This window comes from Periplaneta americana, chromosome 4 (assembly GCF_040183065.1).
Source record: "Periplaneta americana isolate PAMFEO1 chromosome 4, P.americana_PAMFEO1_priV1, whole genome shotgun sequence".
Lineage (NCBI taxonomy): Eukaryota > Metazoa > Arthropoda > Insecta > Blattodea > Blattidae > Periplaneta > Periplaneta americana.
This window is the reverse complement of record NC_091120.1, coordinates 135,827,450-135,845,343: the sequence shown is the minus strand read 5'-3', so window position 1 is coordinate 135,845,343 and position 17,894 is coordinate 135,827,450. Positions and strand designations below refer to the sequence as shown.

At 36.5% G+C, this 17,894-nt stretch overlaps 1 protein-coding gene and 1 non-coding gene across 2 annotated transcripts in view; one reads left to right on the top strand and one right to left on the bottom strand.

The window, feature by feature from the left end:
- The window catches only part of LOC138698214 (UPAR/Ly6 domain-containing protein crok-like), a 321,928-nt gene that overhangs the window by 198,719 nt on the left and 105,315 nt on the right, over positions 1-17,894 (bottom strand). The gene's annotated exons all lie outside the window — the stretch shown is intronic.
- TRNAK-CUU (transfer RNA lysine (anticodon CUU)) lies at positions 5,209-5,281 on the top strand. Its single transcript has one exon. It is a non-coding gene; the product is annotated as a tRNA-Lys (tRNA).

Sequence of the window (17,894 nt, the reverse complement as noted above, 5' to 3'; positions counted from 1 at the left end):
GTTCTTTACCACGACAAATTTCACTTTGGTCCCACCGGGATTTCAATCCAGAAGGCCGACAATGGAAAATAAATACTTTGGTCGTATATCTAATGATGTGTAATGATTTCGCTAGCAGTGAGAAAATAGCGTGATGGGAATGAGGATAGATACTTCTGGTTTATCAATCTTTCAATCGGCAGATTTCAGTTGGCACTGCTATCTCTTCGGCTACCAATATCTCCCGTACTCATGGTCTCAGGTGTACAACAGCTCGCCGTATTTAGGTAATGGGCAATGTTCAATGATGCATTACATTGTGTGATTCGTGGCTATTTTTTGAATTTATGAAACCATGATAATACTGTGAAAAAAGACGAAGACAAATACAGTACATAGCTCACATAGCATCGTTGCGATAACGCGATTGCCTGCTGATCCAGGACTGCGCTCCGACGTGGGTTAGATTCCCGCTTGAGGTTAGGTTTTTCCGAGTTTTCCCTAACTGTACGGCAAATATCAGGTAATCACATGGCGAATCCTCGGTCTCGTTCCTCCTAATACAATCGCGCTATCACCAATTCCATTGACGCCAAATCCCGATATTTCCCAGTCATCAGGCGATAGTTGCAGCTAGTCAACGACGTATTGTCTCGGAAAATCGAAATGGTTTTAACTTATCTATTTAAATATGAAGAGTATCCATTTCTGCAATTTACGTGGACTCCAATCACATACAGAGCTGCGTCTGGAATGGATAATTGTTGCAATATACAGACATTGCGAGATTTATGCGTCTTATTTGTTATTCTAAGTTAACGTGGGAGGCACATATTCGAAATTTAGGAAGACGTTGCGAAAGATCTTCAAATGTTTTAACGCTTTTTTTAATGGAGGAAACTGGTGCAGCAGAAGAGTTGCAGTTAAATTATTGTTTGTTGTTTAGTCAACTATCCGAAGACAGGTCTGAGCCTCATGAGTGGCACCATAAGGCAGTCATGTCAACTGATGCTCACAGGCGCAAGCGCGCGCTTTAGAGCTCAGGAGAGCCTGAGCGCTTTACAGCGGAATGCAAAGAGACAGACGAAAAAGGTAGTATATGCCGCTTGGCGTGATACAGGGATGGCCAGCACTGATTTAAAGGATAAAGGGAAAAGAGCTTATTAAAACTATATCCATGTTAAGTTTTAGATTTGTCTGAGAAGTATAAATGCATTACAAGAATGTAAGTTTTAATTTTAATATTCATTTTTCACAAATTTGCTTTTTATTGAAAAGAAATATTTCCTCAACTTTTTTTAGAAAAGCCAAATTTTCAGATATGTTTATTTAGTAGCATTACAGATACTGAAAGAATGTAAATACGTTTTACTAAAGATAGTGTATTAAAATTTTGAAAATTTTCGAATGAAAAATATTTGTAAGGAAATGAATTAACAAAGTAACTACTGTTCCGTCATAAACAAAAGATATGTGCCGATGTATTGTAAAAACGTTAGCTCTATAGCTTCAACAGATTTCGAGAAAATAATTTAATATTCTGATGATAGAAAGTTGCGCACCAATATCACCTTAAAAGCATTATGCGATAAGAGTTTTGTTATGTAATATTAGTTACAATTAAAACATATACCTCTGGTAACTTTGCTTTGTACTATAATATTGTTTTGATTAGTTTATTGATTACTTTTATAAGGCTAAAAATACCATCAATATCAATTTCAACTTATCATGTCATACTCAGTCTCTTGCTTTGGTATATCACTTTCTTTATGAGTGATGTGTTTCATTCATTTAGTACAATATAGTTGTACTACTATGGGATCTATATGAATATTCCTTCTTAACTCTTAATGTTTAAAACACAACTGCAATATTAAGAAAGTAGTGTTAGTATTTTTGTTTTACAGACAATATAGATAATATCAAACAGAAAGAAAACATAAAAATAATGACATAAAATTTCACGTTCCGTTTGAAGTTTGTACAGCACCGTTTTCTTAATCCAACAGGCTACGCCTCCTTAGACTGATGACATCTTTATGCTGGTCACTAAACTACTGTATATCACACTTACATAGTTTTGAGTAATGTTATTGCAGTAATGATAATGGATATTGAAATGGAGAGTGACGGTGGAATCATGGATAAATATATAATAGGATGCGAAACTGCGGTCAGCACCATCTGGCGGCAGGGGGCTCAAATAAGGTGATCAGTGCCCGACGTCGTAGGTGGTGAACATTATAACTACGTGTTGGATACATTACCCAGAGTTCTCTATTTATCCGTTCGTTCGAGACGTTGCTCGAGAAGACAAGATGGTAACCAGAAACTTGCTATTAAGTGAACATAAAGTGATACTGCGTGTGTGTATAAGCAGTGTATGTTAAACAGTGATGTTTATGGACGTTGTAAAAATAGTGTTGTTGAATGTATTGTAAAGTAACAGTAATATAATAAATTGAACTATCTAAGTAGTTTTTGCAGACTTTTCCATTGCACTAAACACTAAATAACCAAAGAATACAATCCCAATTATCTAACCTTATGCTTTATTTTCTGTCTCTGTCTGGTTATATTTTAATTGGGTAGTGTAAAATAGATCGTCTCTTTTATCTTCCTGTTGGCTCCGGTAAGAATTTTCAGTGGAAGATGCTGTGAGGAATAAAAATGTAAATGTTTTATTTTAAATTGGGTTAGTTTTGAATATCGATGAGGGTGGTAGGGAATACTTTCTACATATTTTAAAATTTTCGTCACCAGGTGCGCTGCTACATGCATGGAGTAATTAGTATTTATTTCCACTACTTGGTGCGCTGCTAGATGTAATAAGTTCTCCTCCGTCCAACAGATGGCAGAAAGATCAATTTCTACATTAGCGCCTCTGTCATGTCTTACGGGAGACTCTGTAAATTTCGCATCCTATTATATATTTATCCATGGTGGAATGATGGAAGGAAAAGGGAGACTTCGAAAAAAACACAGAAACCTTGACTTTTCCACCAAAAATCACCACTATCACTTAAAATAAGATTGTTGGGTAGCTTCGGCGTTGGACCTGGGACTCATTTCGCCATCATTAATTCACATATCATCATCATCATCATCATCCCTACCATATCACGAGTTAAGTTCTCTGTGCCGGCGTGCTGTATTTGTAGCTTACATACAAGAGCACGGCCGTTCGGCTACCCAGGCGTTCACAGAATAGGAATGGTAAGCACAATAAGCTTCAGGCTACAGTGTAAGCCTTCGGATCTCTCCTCCGTACAAGAGACAAAAAGAACCCTTATGCTTAATTTACAATGACGCGACATCGCAGTATCGCGTCGCGGACTAGTGTTCACAATTCCACGACTTGAATCGCTGGTTCGTGTTGATTAGGAAACTTAAAACGAAACTATGCCTGCCTTCTCTATTTTTTGAGTAGAAGAAATCAACATATCATAACTATATGCGAATGACATCTTCGCAATTTGATGATCTCCTGCATATCGTTGGCCCTCAAATACAAAAACGTCCAATGCGGGAGGCATCCAGCAGAGCATCTAAGCGTAACTTTGAGGTTAGATTTCCCTTTAAGAACTTGGTTCTCTCCCTACGTTCTCTCTTTACGATTTTCGTATTGTAACTTTCACAATGTCCATTAGTTTTAGAAACAAGTCCTGTAATCTGGGATAAATTAAAAAGAACCTCATTTAGTGGAAGCTCTTTGAGATAATTTCACGAAGATGGAAGACGGATACCTATTGGAAAAAAAAAAAGTAAATTTTCCGAACTTTATGGGAGTCATGGATGGAAAGATTTGTGTATTTCATGTACACAAACAGTAATATAAAGAGTGAACGGTAATGTCATTATTTTCATAGGGATATTCTTTGAGATATTTTAAACAAAAAAATAATATGATTATTGTTTTCGTTTTGCTTCCTTTTCGAGATAAAAACTGTTTTATATGAAACATGTCTTACCGTCTTTTGGAAAAACCATTGATTTAATTATCAATATGTTCAGTAAATTTAAGAGAGCACTGTATTTTCATAATAAATACGCAGAAATTTGATCTAACAAATGTAAAGTTTTAAAATTCCTTTTCAGGACAAAAATTTACAATTGTTCAGATGAAATTTCTGCATATTTAAACGACAAAAACTAATTTTTTATCATAATACACTGCTCTCTTAAATTGACTAAGCATATTGGGAATTAAGTTAATTCAATAGCTTTCCAAAATACGCCATGAAATGTTTCACATAAAATAATTTTTTCTCGAAAATGAAGGTAAAACGAGCAAAATTATATTAAACTTTTTTGTTTGAAATATCCTAAAGAATAACCTCTATAAATGACATTACTCGCGGTTCATTCTGTATAATTCAGGGTATCCTTTAACCAATTCTATCAACATCTCATCTGAAAAAGTATTCAATTTTGTTGCAGACAACGCCATCATAAACAAAAACACATACGCATTCCGGTAACGTCGCGCGGTAAAAGTTAACTCAATTTCAACTTTTGTCGCGTCGCGATTTCCGTCGTGAAGTCATGGAAATCTGATTTCCTATTGGGCCATAATTTATATAATGTCGCGTCGCTGTGTCGTGTCGCGTGTGTCGCGTCATTGTAAACGATGCATTAGTACAGTATTTACTGTAGGCTACATGATATTAATTTTACCATAGTCTGGAATCGAATAGAGTATAAATAAAAACTGAGGCTAATTTAAATAACATATTCGGTGTCTGCATATGAAAATTAATTTAAAAAAACAGCCATTAGTTTCTCCGGAGGTAAAAATCGCGTTCCCTAGTGATATTAAACGTGAAATTAGTTTCATAGCTTCGAAGAAAACGAGTAACGGTGCAAATTGTGGCATTTTACGTGAGTAGAAAAGTTGAAAACTACCATTACTAAAATGTCAGCAGATAACAGCCAAACTAAACATTTGTTAAATCTAAGCACATTTTTAGTACAACAAGAATATTAAAGTGCTAGTTAAACAGAACCACATTATCTGGGAACCACTGTGACAGCAGCCTTACATAGTCTGAAATAGTTTATCTGCAATGGTTCGGGTTCAGGCGGATTAGCGACTGTTTTTTAATAAGGGCAGCTGCGTCCTGAATAATGCGTCTTCCTGTTCAACGGGGAATTTCCAGGTCAACGAGGCGGAAGGGTGTCTATCTTTGGCTATGCTATAAACAAAAAGAAAGCAGTTTATAACAAGCCCGGCTAGCTCAGTCGGTAGAGCATGAGACTCTTAATCTCAGGGTCGTGGGTTCGAGCCCCACGTTGGGCGATATAATTTTGTTGTGTTAATAAGTATTAAAGAATTAAGTCAGTATATCATGTCATTTTTTTTTATTTAAAATAAATCAACACCGGTATATTATGTTGGCAGATGGAGACAGAGTGGTATGGTAAATAATTCAGAACTGCTTTCTTGTATTATAGGCCTAATTAAATTCGAACAGATGTGCAGATTGTTGTGTTCAAAAAAAAATATATTCTTGATCTACAAAAGTACAATTAAGTATAATTGTTAATAGTACAAGGTGGGTCAAAAATCGCTTTCCCCAATATTCGTTCTCGGTTACACACTTATACACACATATATAGTAACGGTCACATAAGTACAGTTCCTAAACAGCAAATATTGCCGTATTGTCAGTGTTGTCAGAAATCACAGATCCTACGTTCTAAATGACTTATTTACTTACCGTAGGCCTACTTTATGTTGGGAGGTTATTCTAAATAATTCAATAATTTGCAACATATTTTCTCAGCAAACTATACGGGAAGGGGATCAACATGTCAAGTAATTTGTCTGGCAATACGAAATTCATTGGTTTGACTAAATAATTGACTCACGAGTCTTAACCTACAAATGCATTTTGTTTGACCATATATTATTAGCACTATCTCCGAAAACTTACCTGACTATAGTCTTGAATTATAACTACAACGCACACATAAAATAACTATTATGTATTAATATTAATACTGATATTAAATAATTATTAGTATGTTCAAATTTCACTAGCTTCCAGTAACCGGCTCAGAAATCTAGTACAATTTTAATTCCATGGAACTCCAGTACTGACAAATATTGTCGATATTTGTCTCAGTTGCCAACATATCACTTACAAAATCATTACCATTTGTAGTATTTGTCAGTATCGAAATTCAAAACGAAGTTGGCAAAAGAAAATTCAACCTGCAAACTAGAAAACCACCATAATCCACTAGCATATGTAGTAATGGGCGGAAAAATGATTAGTTTCACCCTTAGGGTATGAAGTAAGCTGACCCGGACTATACAGATGTCGTAACTTGAACAAACGAACAGCTGGTATAATAAGTGGTGGGTTGGCAACAATGTTCGTGCGTCAACTGTTTTTCCATTGTCATGTCTTGAAAACAACCCTCGTTTTGCCAATATGCAGTTGATACGACAACAGGATGGAGTACCACCTCATTTTGATGTAGCAGTAAGGGACTTCTTGAACCAGTAATTCTATGAATGGATTGGCCGTCGTGGCACAACAAAATGGCCACCCAGGTCATGCGACCTGACAAAATGTGATTTTTCGCTGAAAAATTATGTTTTTGCTCAGAAACCGCAGGATCTGCATCAGTTGCAACAGGTGACAATTGTAAGTTATGTTCTGCCATCTGCAAATCAGTGTCTAAACGTTGTGAATTGTGTATCGAGAAACAGGGCCTCCGTCTTGAACAAAATCTGTGAAGGAATGTGTAGTCAAATGTAAATTGAATGTGGTGTGTGGATAAGCTTCAGGGCTTCTACCGCGTTGTCTTGGTGTTGGTGTTCCTTAGCCAACAACTGCTCTGAAGATGACCACAACAAGGCGGTCGAAACGTCAGCCACCAACACCAAGACAACGAGGTAGAAGCCCTGAAGCTTATCCACACACCATGTACACCAGCCGCGGAAGCCTACGCGAACACGTAAATTGAATGTATTTAAATGTAAGGAAGTGTTTGGGGAAAGCGACTTTTAACCCACTCTGTATAATGATGAATAAAAAAAATGAATGAATGGAAAAACAAACCTCTGATTTTTAAATATTAAATCCTACACTCTCTGTATGTACAAGTCCACACTGTGGAGTAACGATTAGGCGTCTGGCCGCGAAACCAGGTGGCCCGGGTTCGATTCCCGGTCGGGGCAAGTTACCTGGTCGAGGTTTTTCCGGGGTTTTCCCTCAACCAAATATGAGCAAATGCTGAGTAACTTTCGGTGCGGGACCCCGAACTCATTTCGCCGGCATTATCACCATCTCATTCAGACGTTAAATAACCTAAGATGTTGATAAAGCGTCGTAAAATAACCTACTAAAAATGTGTGTACAATCTTAGACCAAGAAATGACCGGTTGACATTATGCTAAGTCCACTTGCTTGATTCAGTGACAGCTGAGGTTTACACGTGCACGACTCCGCTATGTTTTCCCTTTGTTGTGTTTGTTGCTTTCTCTGTCTATTTATATGTCAAGTTTTATGAATAATCTATAACGAAGATATGTTCAAGGGTTAAATTAGATGCAAAATAAACATCCTTTCCCTAATCGTGTGAACCAGGCGCTGTCCGAAGTGGATTTAGAGAAAATTGACGCTACAGGAGAGCGGTAATTTTTTGTGTCTAGGGCTGTACATATTATTGATAAGTGATGGACATTTTTCGCCGATAATAAAAATAATTAAATATTAATTTTATTGTATTTTGGGAAAAATCGTGATTTTAAAGTGTCTCAGTTTATATTCCATACGCCCAGATCTTGATGCTCTGTTTTTGTCTAATGTCTTAATCTGTTAATATTTCATAAATAATGCTAGATTTCGTGTTTCTAAGAAAGACATGAGAATTCAGAATCTTTTCTACGAAAGAAATTCTTAGTCGTTTTGGCTAGTCTTCAGATTCATTAAAACTTTAACTTCTGTAGTAATAAATTTGATAATTGGATAAGACATTAATATGAATAACAAATCAATGAAAATAAATTTATTACTTTCATTGCCAGGTTGAAATACTATTGTCATATGTACTATCTAATGTATTCATATTTTTTGGCATGAAACGTCTCTATTCGATCTGCAAAGGGAGGAAAAATTGTCACATGAAAGGTTTACCACAGTCTAGTATATACAGTCACGAAGCTTAAGTTTATGAGGGTACTAGAAACAATAGACTGTGCAGGTACTATTTCGTATTGTCTGTAATGAGGCGATAGTAGCGATCCTAGTGGTTAGCAACTATCTATGGATGCATATTTACTACGTATTGAGCTTCGTGACTGTATATACTACATTGTGGGTTTACTCTGACTTGTGTTGCTATGAAAGCAGAAAGTGTAAGATGATCTTTATGCCTCGTGGTTTTCCACGCAGTTCTCCTCGCTCTATTCTCTATTTAATGTACCTCGGGATTTTCCACACGGTCCTGTATCCCATGTGATATTGCTATTATTTTACTTCCATTTTCGACTTTTCCTCTTCAGAATTCCCTTAAGTTCCTTTAACGAAATAATGAAAAACCAACATGCTTAGCGCTCCAATAGATTTTTTCTCACAGCACCAAATTCCCTTGCAATAACACGGGATAGCTTACTATTTCTCCTCCCATTTCCACTTCTTTCATTGCGTCATTACTAGGACCGTGACTTCGGTATATTTGTATTAGTTTGAGGTCGAATGAAGCTGAACACACGACGCCGGACGTGTTCCAAGTACAGGCAGCGGAAGCGAATTTGACACACGCCTAAGCAAGCACTTTCCGTGTTTTGTATACGATTATTGCGTATTATAAAATCAAGACAATACAATCATTGTATATAAGGATAGAAGGAGTAATTCAGATGTTTGACGGAAACGATGCAGCTTCTATAAGTAATGCCCAAATTCTTCTTGGTGACCCAAATATTTAAAAAAACCGCGTGAATGTAGTTCATCTAATTTTGGATTTATCTCCTCTACAATTGAATGTCTCGAAAAGACTGGTGTGAAATTGGTGGAGCAAATTTCGATAGTAAATAATCTCATCTCAAAAGTGAATGATCTGCAAGATGATATAAGCAAAAAGGTGTGTGCGAAAATGAACACAGTAGGCTAATACATACTCCCTCTGTCCCATAATAATTGTCCGGTACGCCGAAATGGTATTACAGTAATTACAGACGACGGGGCAAATGAGAAGTGCACGCATGAGGAGAAGCGCAGTAGATCAGTGCACAAGGTTATGCAGAGCAATAACGTGATCTTATTGAGACAAGCAACACACACCACCCAGAAGATTACCGACAGGCGTTATAGGAGTTTCTGTTGAAAAACACTACGGCTGACTTAGTGAAGAATGGTGCCATAACAGGTGCGGCCGAGAAATTTCATGTCAGTAAAAGAACAGCACGCTGCATTTGGCAACGGGGGCGGCAATCTTTGGAAAGTGGATCCATGCTCATCACCAAATTAACCCCAGCAATAAATGCAAAATGGCCTCCTGGACCGCGCACAGGGAGAATTCAGGTGTCAGTTCAGCAGGACAATGCGCGTCCGCATATCGCTCCCAATGACCCCACCTGGATGGACGCTGCAGCAGCCAGTGGAATCACTTTGGAACTCGTATGCCAACCGCCAAACAGTCTGGATATGAATGTTTTAGATCTGGGTTACTTCCGGGAAATTCAGTCTCTCCAGCATCAGTCAGCTCCACAAACTACTAATGAGTTGATCGCCGCAATTGAAACAGCTTTCTCTCAGCTGACACGCAACAAGCTCAACAACGTCTTCCTCACTTTGTAGTTCAATCTTATTGAAATAATGAAAGTTAATGACGGGAAGAACAACAAGATTCCCCATATGCAGAAGGGGCACCTGGACCACCTCAACGTCCTGCCATCTCGCTTGGAGTGTCCTCGGAACATTTACGACGAGGCTACAATAGCACTGCAGCAATAGGTCTGTGGTTCTAGGTAAACTGTTAGAATGACAACTTTCCCGGTCTAACAGGCAGTTTTTCCGTCATTACTCGTAGGAGAATGTTTTTCTTTGTTTCACTTCTTGGTCAGTTTGTACTATTCCTGGAGTTAATAAAGTTGCACTCCTAGGAGTATTTACTTTGGCTCAATGACTAGCCAATTTGTACTGATCCTGGAATCATAAAGTTGTACGAGTAGTATTCATGTTCTTTTTTTGGCTCAATGATTGGCCAATTTATACAGATCCCGGACTAATAATTTTTTTTCTTTTGCTAGTTGAGTGACAATTTTATACGGATTCTGGAGTAATACAGTTGTATTACTCATTCATGTGTTTCATTTTGCTCGTATGTAAACGTCAGTGTAAAATTATGGATATCGGACAATTATTATGGGACAAGAAATAGAAGCGTACCGGACAATTATTATGGGACAGAGGGAGTAAAAAAAAAAAAAGGTGGTTTCAATATATTATGCAAAATTGCAAGAGTTTTGTCAAATGACAAGGGCGATTGTTATCAACCTGATGTAGAAATGGCTGATGTGAAATATTTTACATATGCGCCCTTGGTTTTAGCCAATGTTGAACGTAGTTTTTTCGCATATAAGGTTATACCGACACTCGGCGGTCATTTTTATTTGAGACTTTAAAATTTAATGTTGTTGTTTATTGCAGTAGGAACTGAAACCAGACAAACAACATGCAAGAAAAGTAAGGCACGGAATAGATGTGATAAATAAATTAATGTAACGGCTTAAATGTAGGGAAAGCAAAATTGTACGCCATATATATTTTCGGCTTTCTAAAACTGTAATGCAAAACTTTAAATATAAAAAAAAGATGTTTTCAGACTTAAATTGTCACAAATGTGATAAAACATAATTATGATTTCCAACAATTATTCTCAATCTCACCAGCATTTTAGAGCTTTCCAATATTAACCCTTATATATAATACAATGAGTGTATTGTCTTGATTTTATAATACGCAATAATCGTATACAAAACACGGGATGTACTTGCTTAGGCGTGTGTCAAACTCGCTCCGCTGCCTGTACTTGAAACACGTCGACTATATTCTGTCCGGCGTCGTATGTTCACCTTCAGTAGACCTCAAACTAATACAATTAATACAAATATATCAATGTCACGGTCCTAGTCATTACGTCATTTCGCACTGTCCGTCTCGCTTCATTTTTTAATTTTTGGATAGGTTGTACTCATCCTGCCTATGGTAGTATTTATTTAATCCGTAAATCCATCCATACCTAACCTAAAAATTATATACCAGGAATAAAGACGTACGCAAACCAAGGAACTTCATAAATCCCCCCATCACTTTTTACATTTCCTATTTCATCTTGCTCTTTGTACAGATTTGATAGGAGAACAGACACAATGAAGCCCATGCCTTATACTGGAAGATAGTACGTTGCACTGATTTTCAAAGCTCAGTTTCACTTCATAGTCAAGATGATAAGGTGTGAGAGGAAAAGATGGAAGAGGAGAGTGTTGGAAGAAGCAAGGAAGAAGAAAAATGGAGGAAAGTGACGGAGCAAAAGAAGGAAGTAAAGAAAAGAGAAGGGAAGATGGAGGAGATTCAGTCTTCAGTTGCCGAAGTGAAAGATAAAGTAACCATATTACTATATCGATACTGTAATGTATAAAGGAATACTAAGAGCAATTTGAAACGAAGAACCACTTTGTAATCGTGAGTATTTTTATTGGTTTTTACGACGCTTTATCAACTGCTATGGTTATTTAGCGTCTGAATGAGATGAAGGTGATAATGTCAGCGATATGAGTCCGGGCTCCAGCGCCGAAAGTTACGCAGCATTTGATCTTAATTGGTTGAGGAGAAACCCCGGAAAAAACCTCAATCAGGTAATTTGTCCCAACCAGGAATTGAACCCAGGCCCGCTCGTTTCATGGTCAGGCATGCTAACCGTTACTCTGCAGCAGTGGACATGTTTGTATGTATGTATGTATGTATGTATGTATGTATGTATGTACGAGTATATATATGTATGTATGTAAGTATGTATGAGGTGCAATTAACTATGCTATTACTTTGCATTAATTCATTAATGCTCCAAATAATCTCCATTAACATTTAAGCACGTATTCGTTGCTTCATATTCTCTTTGGTGATAGGTGTTGTAGACACGACAATTATTTTGCGCATCCCATAAAAAGTAATCCTAAATATGTATATATAATTATACTCATACGGTATATACATATATATTTATATACATACAGGATATATAAAAGTACATTATAAAGTAATATATATTTTATATATCTTAGTAGCAGAGAAGAGAAAGGTTTGGGTTACCATATCCTGTTATTGCTCCTATCTTCGTTTTGAAATTTTAAGGAACTGATGAAAGAAGCCGCAGTAAAATTCTAAAAAATGTCCAGTAACAATGGCCGACCGTTGACAACTTCTGCTTTTTTGGCACCATTTCACATAATTAAGTTAGTAAGATTAATTGTACGCCAATTTTGCTACAGCTAATCGATACTGCAGAGGCGTGTCCTCTTCCATTCGTTTTTTTTCTAGCATCGTTGTTCATGTAGGTGTTGTACACAAATTAATTGCACAAGCACTTTGCATGTTTTCATGTACATTTATTTTTAAATGTCTTATTAAAAGGGCTGTATTTCCTGTTGGCAGTACCTCAATCGAGCCACATCTTCTCACCAATGAGCCTGAGGTTCGATAGACGGCATATAATGTAAGAGGGATTTGTAACGCAAAGAATTATATGAAGGGGCGTAGCGTCCATGGATGTGGGAGATGTGTTACATACCCTGCAATTTCCTTCAAGGTGACTCTGAATTATGAATTATAATATTGTAACATATAATCGTTTTCGGACAGATCAATTTTTCCCAGAATGTTTAATTTTGAATTCGCACTATGTTTTAATCACCTCGAACAGAAGGCGCGACCATTAGTAAGAATTATACTGTAACTCTATGGGCACGGCCCGCTTGATGTTTAAAAACACTTCGCAACGTCTCAACGACACCTGTCGTCAGCCCGAGGAAACTCATGCAATGAGCATGCGCGTGACCCTGTCGTATGTATAGCGTTGTAGTACATATTGTCGTATAGACATGCTTGTATTATAATATTATTTCCAGTGACTTATAAAGAATGATGAGTGAGTTATTTGTTCCAAAATGTGTACTCTTTTCATTTGTGAACACTGAAGACTGCTTTGAAAGCTTGATTGTTAAGTGTTGAAATAAATTATTTAGGTTAAGATCTTTGTGTTACACGCTTATGGGCTTAAGGTATGTACGCTGACAATATACATCCAAGAGGTCACGCAGTGAGTGAAAGGGAAATTGTTTCGTGTTCATTGTCGCGATGCATCAAATATGGAAACAAATTGTTGTATAATCGACAACTTGAAGGTAAGGAGCTTCCAAACTTTAACGTTCTGTGAAAAAGAAGACGTAATTAAAGCAGGCCTTTCAAAACCAGTACTGAATATCACTACGAACATAAAAAAGTGTGTGAGACATTTTAATGCAAAGATTTATGAAAGTGAGTCGTGGCTGTGCGGTTGTAAGACTTTAAACAAACTGTTTTGCTGGTCTTGTCTTGTCTTTTCTAATGAAAAGTCCGTTTGGAATACCAATGGCTATGAAGATTTAAATAATATTTATAAGGCAGCCAAGAAACATAACTATTTTTGTAACCATATGATATTTGAAAAAAAAACACTAAAAAATGTTCGGGAAAACTCCAAGGAGAGCCACCGGCGTAACTCGGTCGGCTAAGGTGCTTGCTTGCCGATCCAGAGTTGCAGTCGGGCGTGGGTTCGATTCCCGCTTGCGCTGATTATCTGGTTGGGTTTTTTCCGAGGTTTTCCCCAACCGTAAGGTAAATGTCAGGTAATCTACGGCGAATCCTCGGCCTCATCTCGCCAAATATTTCACTATCACCAATTTCATCAACGCTAAATAACCTCGTAATTGATACAGCGTCGTTATATAACCAAGTAAAAAAACTCCAAGGATATAATTTTCTTTAAATAATCAGTACAGACTTTCTATTGAAGAGCACAATAACGAAGTTAAAAAAAACAGAGCTATACTTTCATATTTCATACGAGCTGCTTCCTCTTTAGGAAAACAAGGACTTGCATTTCGTGGTCACGATGGGAGTGCGGAATCTTCAAACAGAGGAAATTATTTTGAGTAGGCTATATAGATGAAGTTTCAACATATGGCATGTCTTTGAAAGAACGTTTAGAAAAGTCAACTGTATTTTGTGGAACTTCACCTGATATTCAGAATGGCTTCATTTGAAGTGTAAGTGCAGTTATTACTCGTGAAATTAAAAAGGAAATTTCAGAAGTCTCTTTTGTTTCATTGTTTTTAGATGAAACTCCTGATGTAAGCAATAAAGAAAAACTCTCTACAGTCTTTCGTTACGTAACTTTTGGCGGTAATATTGAAGAGAGATTTATTTGCTTTGCAGATGTAAGTTTTGGTAGAAAATCACATTCTTTCTTGAATCATGCTCTCAATATTATTAATGACTTTCTTGTTCAGATAGACTAATTTTCCAAACATATTATGATGGGGCAGCTGTCATGGCAGGGGAACATAATGGATTGCAGTCGAAGCTCAGAGAACATTGTAAATCAGCCATATTCGTTCACTGCTACGCCCACCAGTTAAATCTTGTGCTGTCGCAGTCAACTAGTTTTATCAAACAAGTTAAGGTCTTCTTTATTTCTCCGGCAGGTTTTGGAACATTTTTTTCTAAATCAACAAAGAGGGTTCATGCTTTGGATTTGCATGTGACAAAACGAATTCCATCTGTTCCTCAGATTCGATGGAACTTCCAAAGTTCGGACAGAAAAAGAACACAAAATTGACATGGAACATTTATTTGAAACAATGGTCAAAAATGAAAACACTGAATTGGTATGGGATGAAGATACTGTTACATGTGCAGGAGGCTTATTGACCAAGTTAAAAGAATTCACTTTCAATTTCCTTTTGACAGTTTTTTCCAACATATTTCAGTACTCTGATGTCCTCTTCCAAGTACTCCAGAGAAAGCTTTCAGATATTGCTTACTGTAATAGAATGTTAGAAAATTTCAAACTTTAGGCCTATTTGCATAATTATAGGAACGAATTTGACGGACTTTGGAAGGAAATGAATGAGGATGGCTATGAACTTCAAGAAAAGAGAATTCGTACTGGCAGTGTCTCCGACACCGACAATGATAAATGCAACTATATACGATTATTTTTCGAAATCATTGATACCATAGACAAACTATATCTCAGAGATTTAATTAAATTTCAAAGCTACAATTTGTCTATCTTCTTGACCATGCACAATTCTCTAACTTCAAAAAATGGTTCCCGGAAGAGACACTTTCAAGTCTGAAAGTAAATTGTGAGACCTTTTATATTTCATTTGAATAAAAAGTGAATTGTGTGTGATTTATGGTGATCCTGATATGAAGAAAACTAGTGTTTTTGAGCTACACCAGTATATGAAGACAATGGATCTTTCCACAGTGTTCCCTGAAACTTTCAAACTGACAACTTTGATCATTACTATACCAGCAACTAGTGCTTCGGTAGAAAGAGATTTTTCCTGCTTGAGAAGAATAAAAGATTACCTTCGCAGCACTCAGCATGAAGAGAGACTCTCAGCCCTTGCTCTGATGAACATTGAGAGCAAACTTCTGCAGAAGCTACGTTCTCGACCTTCATTTAAGGATGATGTATTTGAAGTCTTCGCTCAGAAAACCGGAGGATCCAGCTGATTTACAAGAAGTAGGCTGATAGTAAACGTGAGTTTATTAATTTTATTTTTATTGCATAGTCCTAAACTAAGTTTATTAAAACACTTTTCAGTGTGTTTATTATTTGTCGATGTTTCACTAGATACGTAATATACTTGTTAATTTGTATTAGAAAGGAAGATAAATGCAGTGTTTATATTACATGATACAATTGTATTCGGTATATACGCTATGCTGGATACAGATATGGGAAATTCCATTTTTAAATTATATTAACTGGGTTACATACCCCAGTCTGAAAACCAGGCTACGCCACTGATTATTATGAACATTCTTCTGCTAGAATTTTTATTTCTTCTGTTAACATAATTCCTCATTTCTTTCATTATCGCTGTCTACTATGTAATCATATTTCAATATTCACTGTATTAAAAAAAAAACATTAAGTTGTAGCGGAAAATACATTCGGTGTTTTGAACGGTTTCTCTCGGCGTGTACTTGGCACCGGTCATTCCCAATTTTTAGTAACGGCACATTAGGGTGTTCGACCTGGCTAGCAAGTAACGAGTGTACGCTTGAAAACAGGTTTCGGTTACTAAGGCGCCGTTCGAAAAGTGATATAGCCAAGTACCCTAATAACCCGCCTAGAGGTGATTCAGTGCGTCAGATTTCGTGAGAACGTTTCGTGATGAGAGAGACAAAGAAATGCTTGATTCTGGTTCCGTACTGTTGTGAGAAACTGAAAACGTGCTGCTAGGTAATTAGGAATAGAGGTATGCAAGAGTTTAAACATAAGTGTCAGTGAATGCATGATTCTTCGTTCATTCAGGCCAACCCATGATAGCAGCTCGAGGGATGATGTTACATGATCAAATTTGGGAGTATTGCAGATAAATGTTATACACATATTATGAGCACGCTGCAACCTCTCAGCTAGGTTATGGGTTACATTTGTCGGAAAGGAATCACAATAATCAAAATGGGGCATCACAAGCGTCTGAATAAGAATCTTTTTTAAAGTAAATGGTAAAAATTTCCTCAAAAGTGGAATAAGTGGAAATTAGAACTGTATTTACAACAGTGGTATTAATTTAGGAAGACAGTGGTGTGTGCAGGGTTGGGCGAGTAAATTACTACCTGTACGTATTTTACGTGTAATTTACATGTAAAATACGTAATGTAGAAAACTGTTTTACACACGGAGTAATAAACTAATATTTATTGATTTTTGACAATATAAACATAAATTATTTCATTCCTTTTAAGTCCCGATAAGAAAAATGTCTGTTGCAACAGAAAAAAAAACTGTTTTGTAATTTTATACTGTAGTTTTTACATAGATTATACTTACTTTCATTCACTCTAATGCTTAGGAAAATAGAAGTACTTTGCTTACTTTCAGTTCGTTTGTTGGAAAAACACCATAACATCCTAACTAAATTATTTTTTGGCAGACTTTATTGTATATTATAAAACGCAACTAATGGTGAATAAAGGTAACATTTAGCAACTAATATCACTTGTTAAATACATTTTGACAATTAAAATAAAATTAATAAAATTAGACAGTTTTTATTGATTTCTCGAAAGTTTTGGTTTTGTCACTTTCGGGATTTTTAAAATAAACGATTTTAACGATAAAGGTATTTTTGCAGTATAACAGTTTAAGGTAGGCCTAATTATTTTGATTTGAAAATAACTCATTAAATGTAATCATTTTCCAAATTTTATGTAGTAAATGACTAATCATTAGACAGTGAATGCGGGATGACTTAAGGAAAAATGAAGTTGTTTCGTAACGGAGTATATGGCACGTGCCGCGTCGTTCGTCTTTTGTGTACCTGGCGAGTACATAACGAAGGAACCCCGGTCCACATTGCAACGCAATGTGTGCAGTTGTGTTATCCTGCTCAAGTATTTAGTACGAGTTGAATAGTGTAGTGCTGATCCATTAATAATGTCGAAGTCAAAACGTTAAATTCGCTTAGAGATACGAAATGCAATTAAGAAGTATGAGAGTGACATTTTATGTATTAACGAAGACAATATCGTGTGTAATGTATGTAAAATTGAAATAAAAACCAGAACAACTCAGGCTATAGAGAAACATTGCAACAGTACATCGTACTG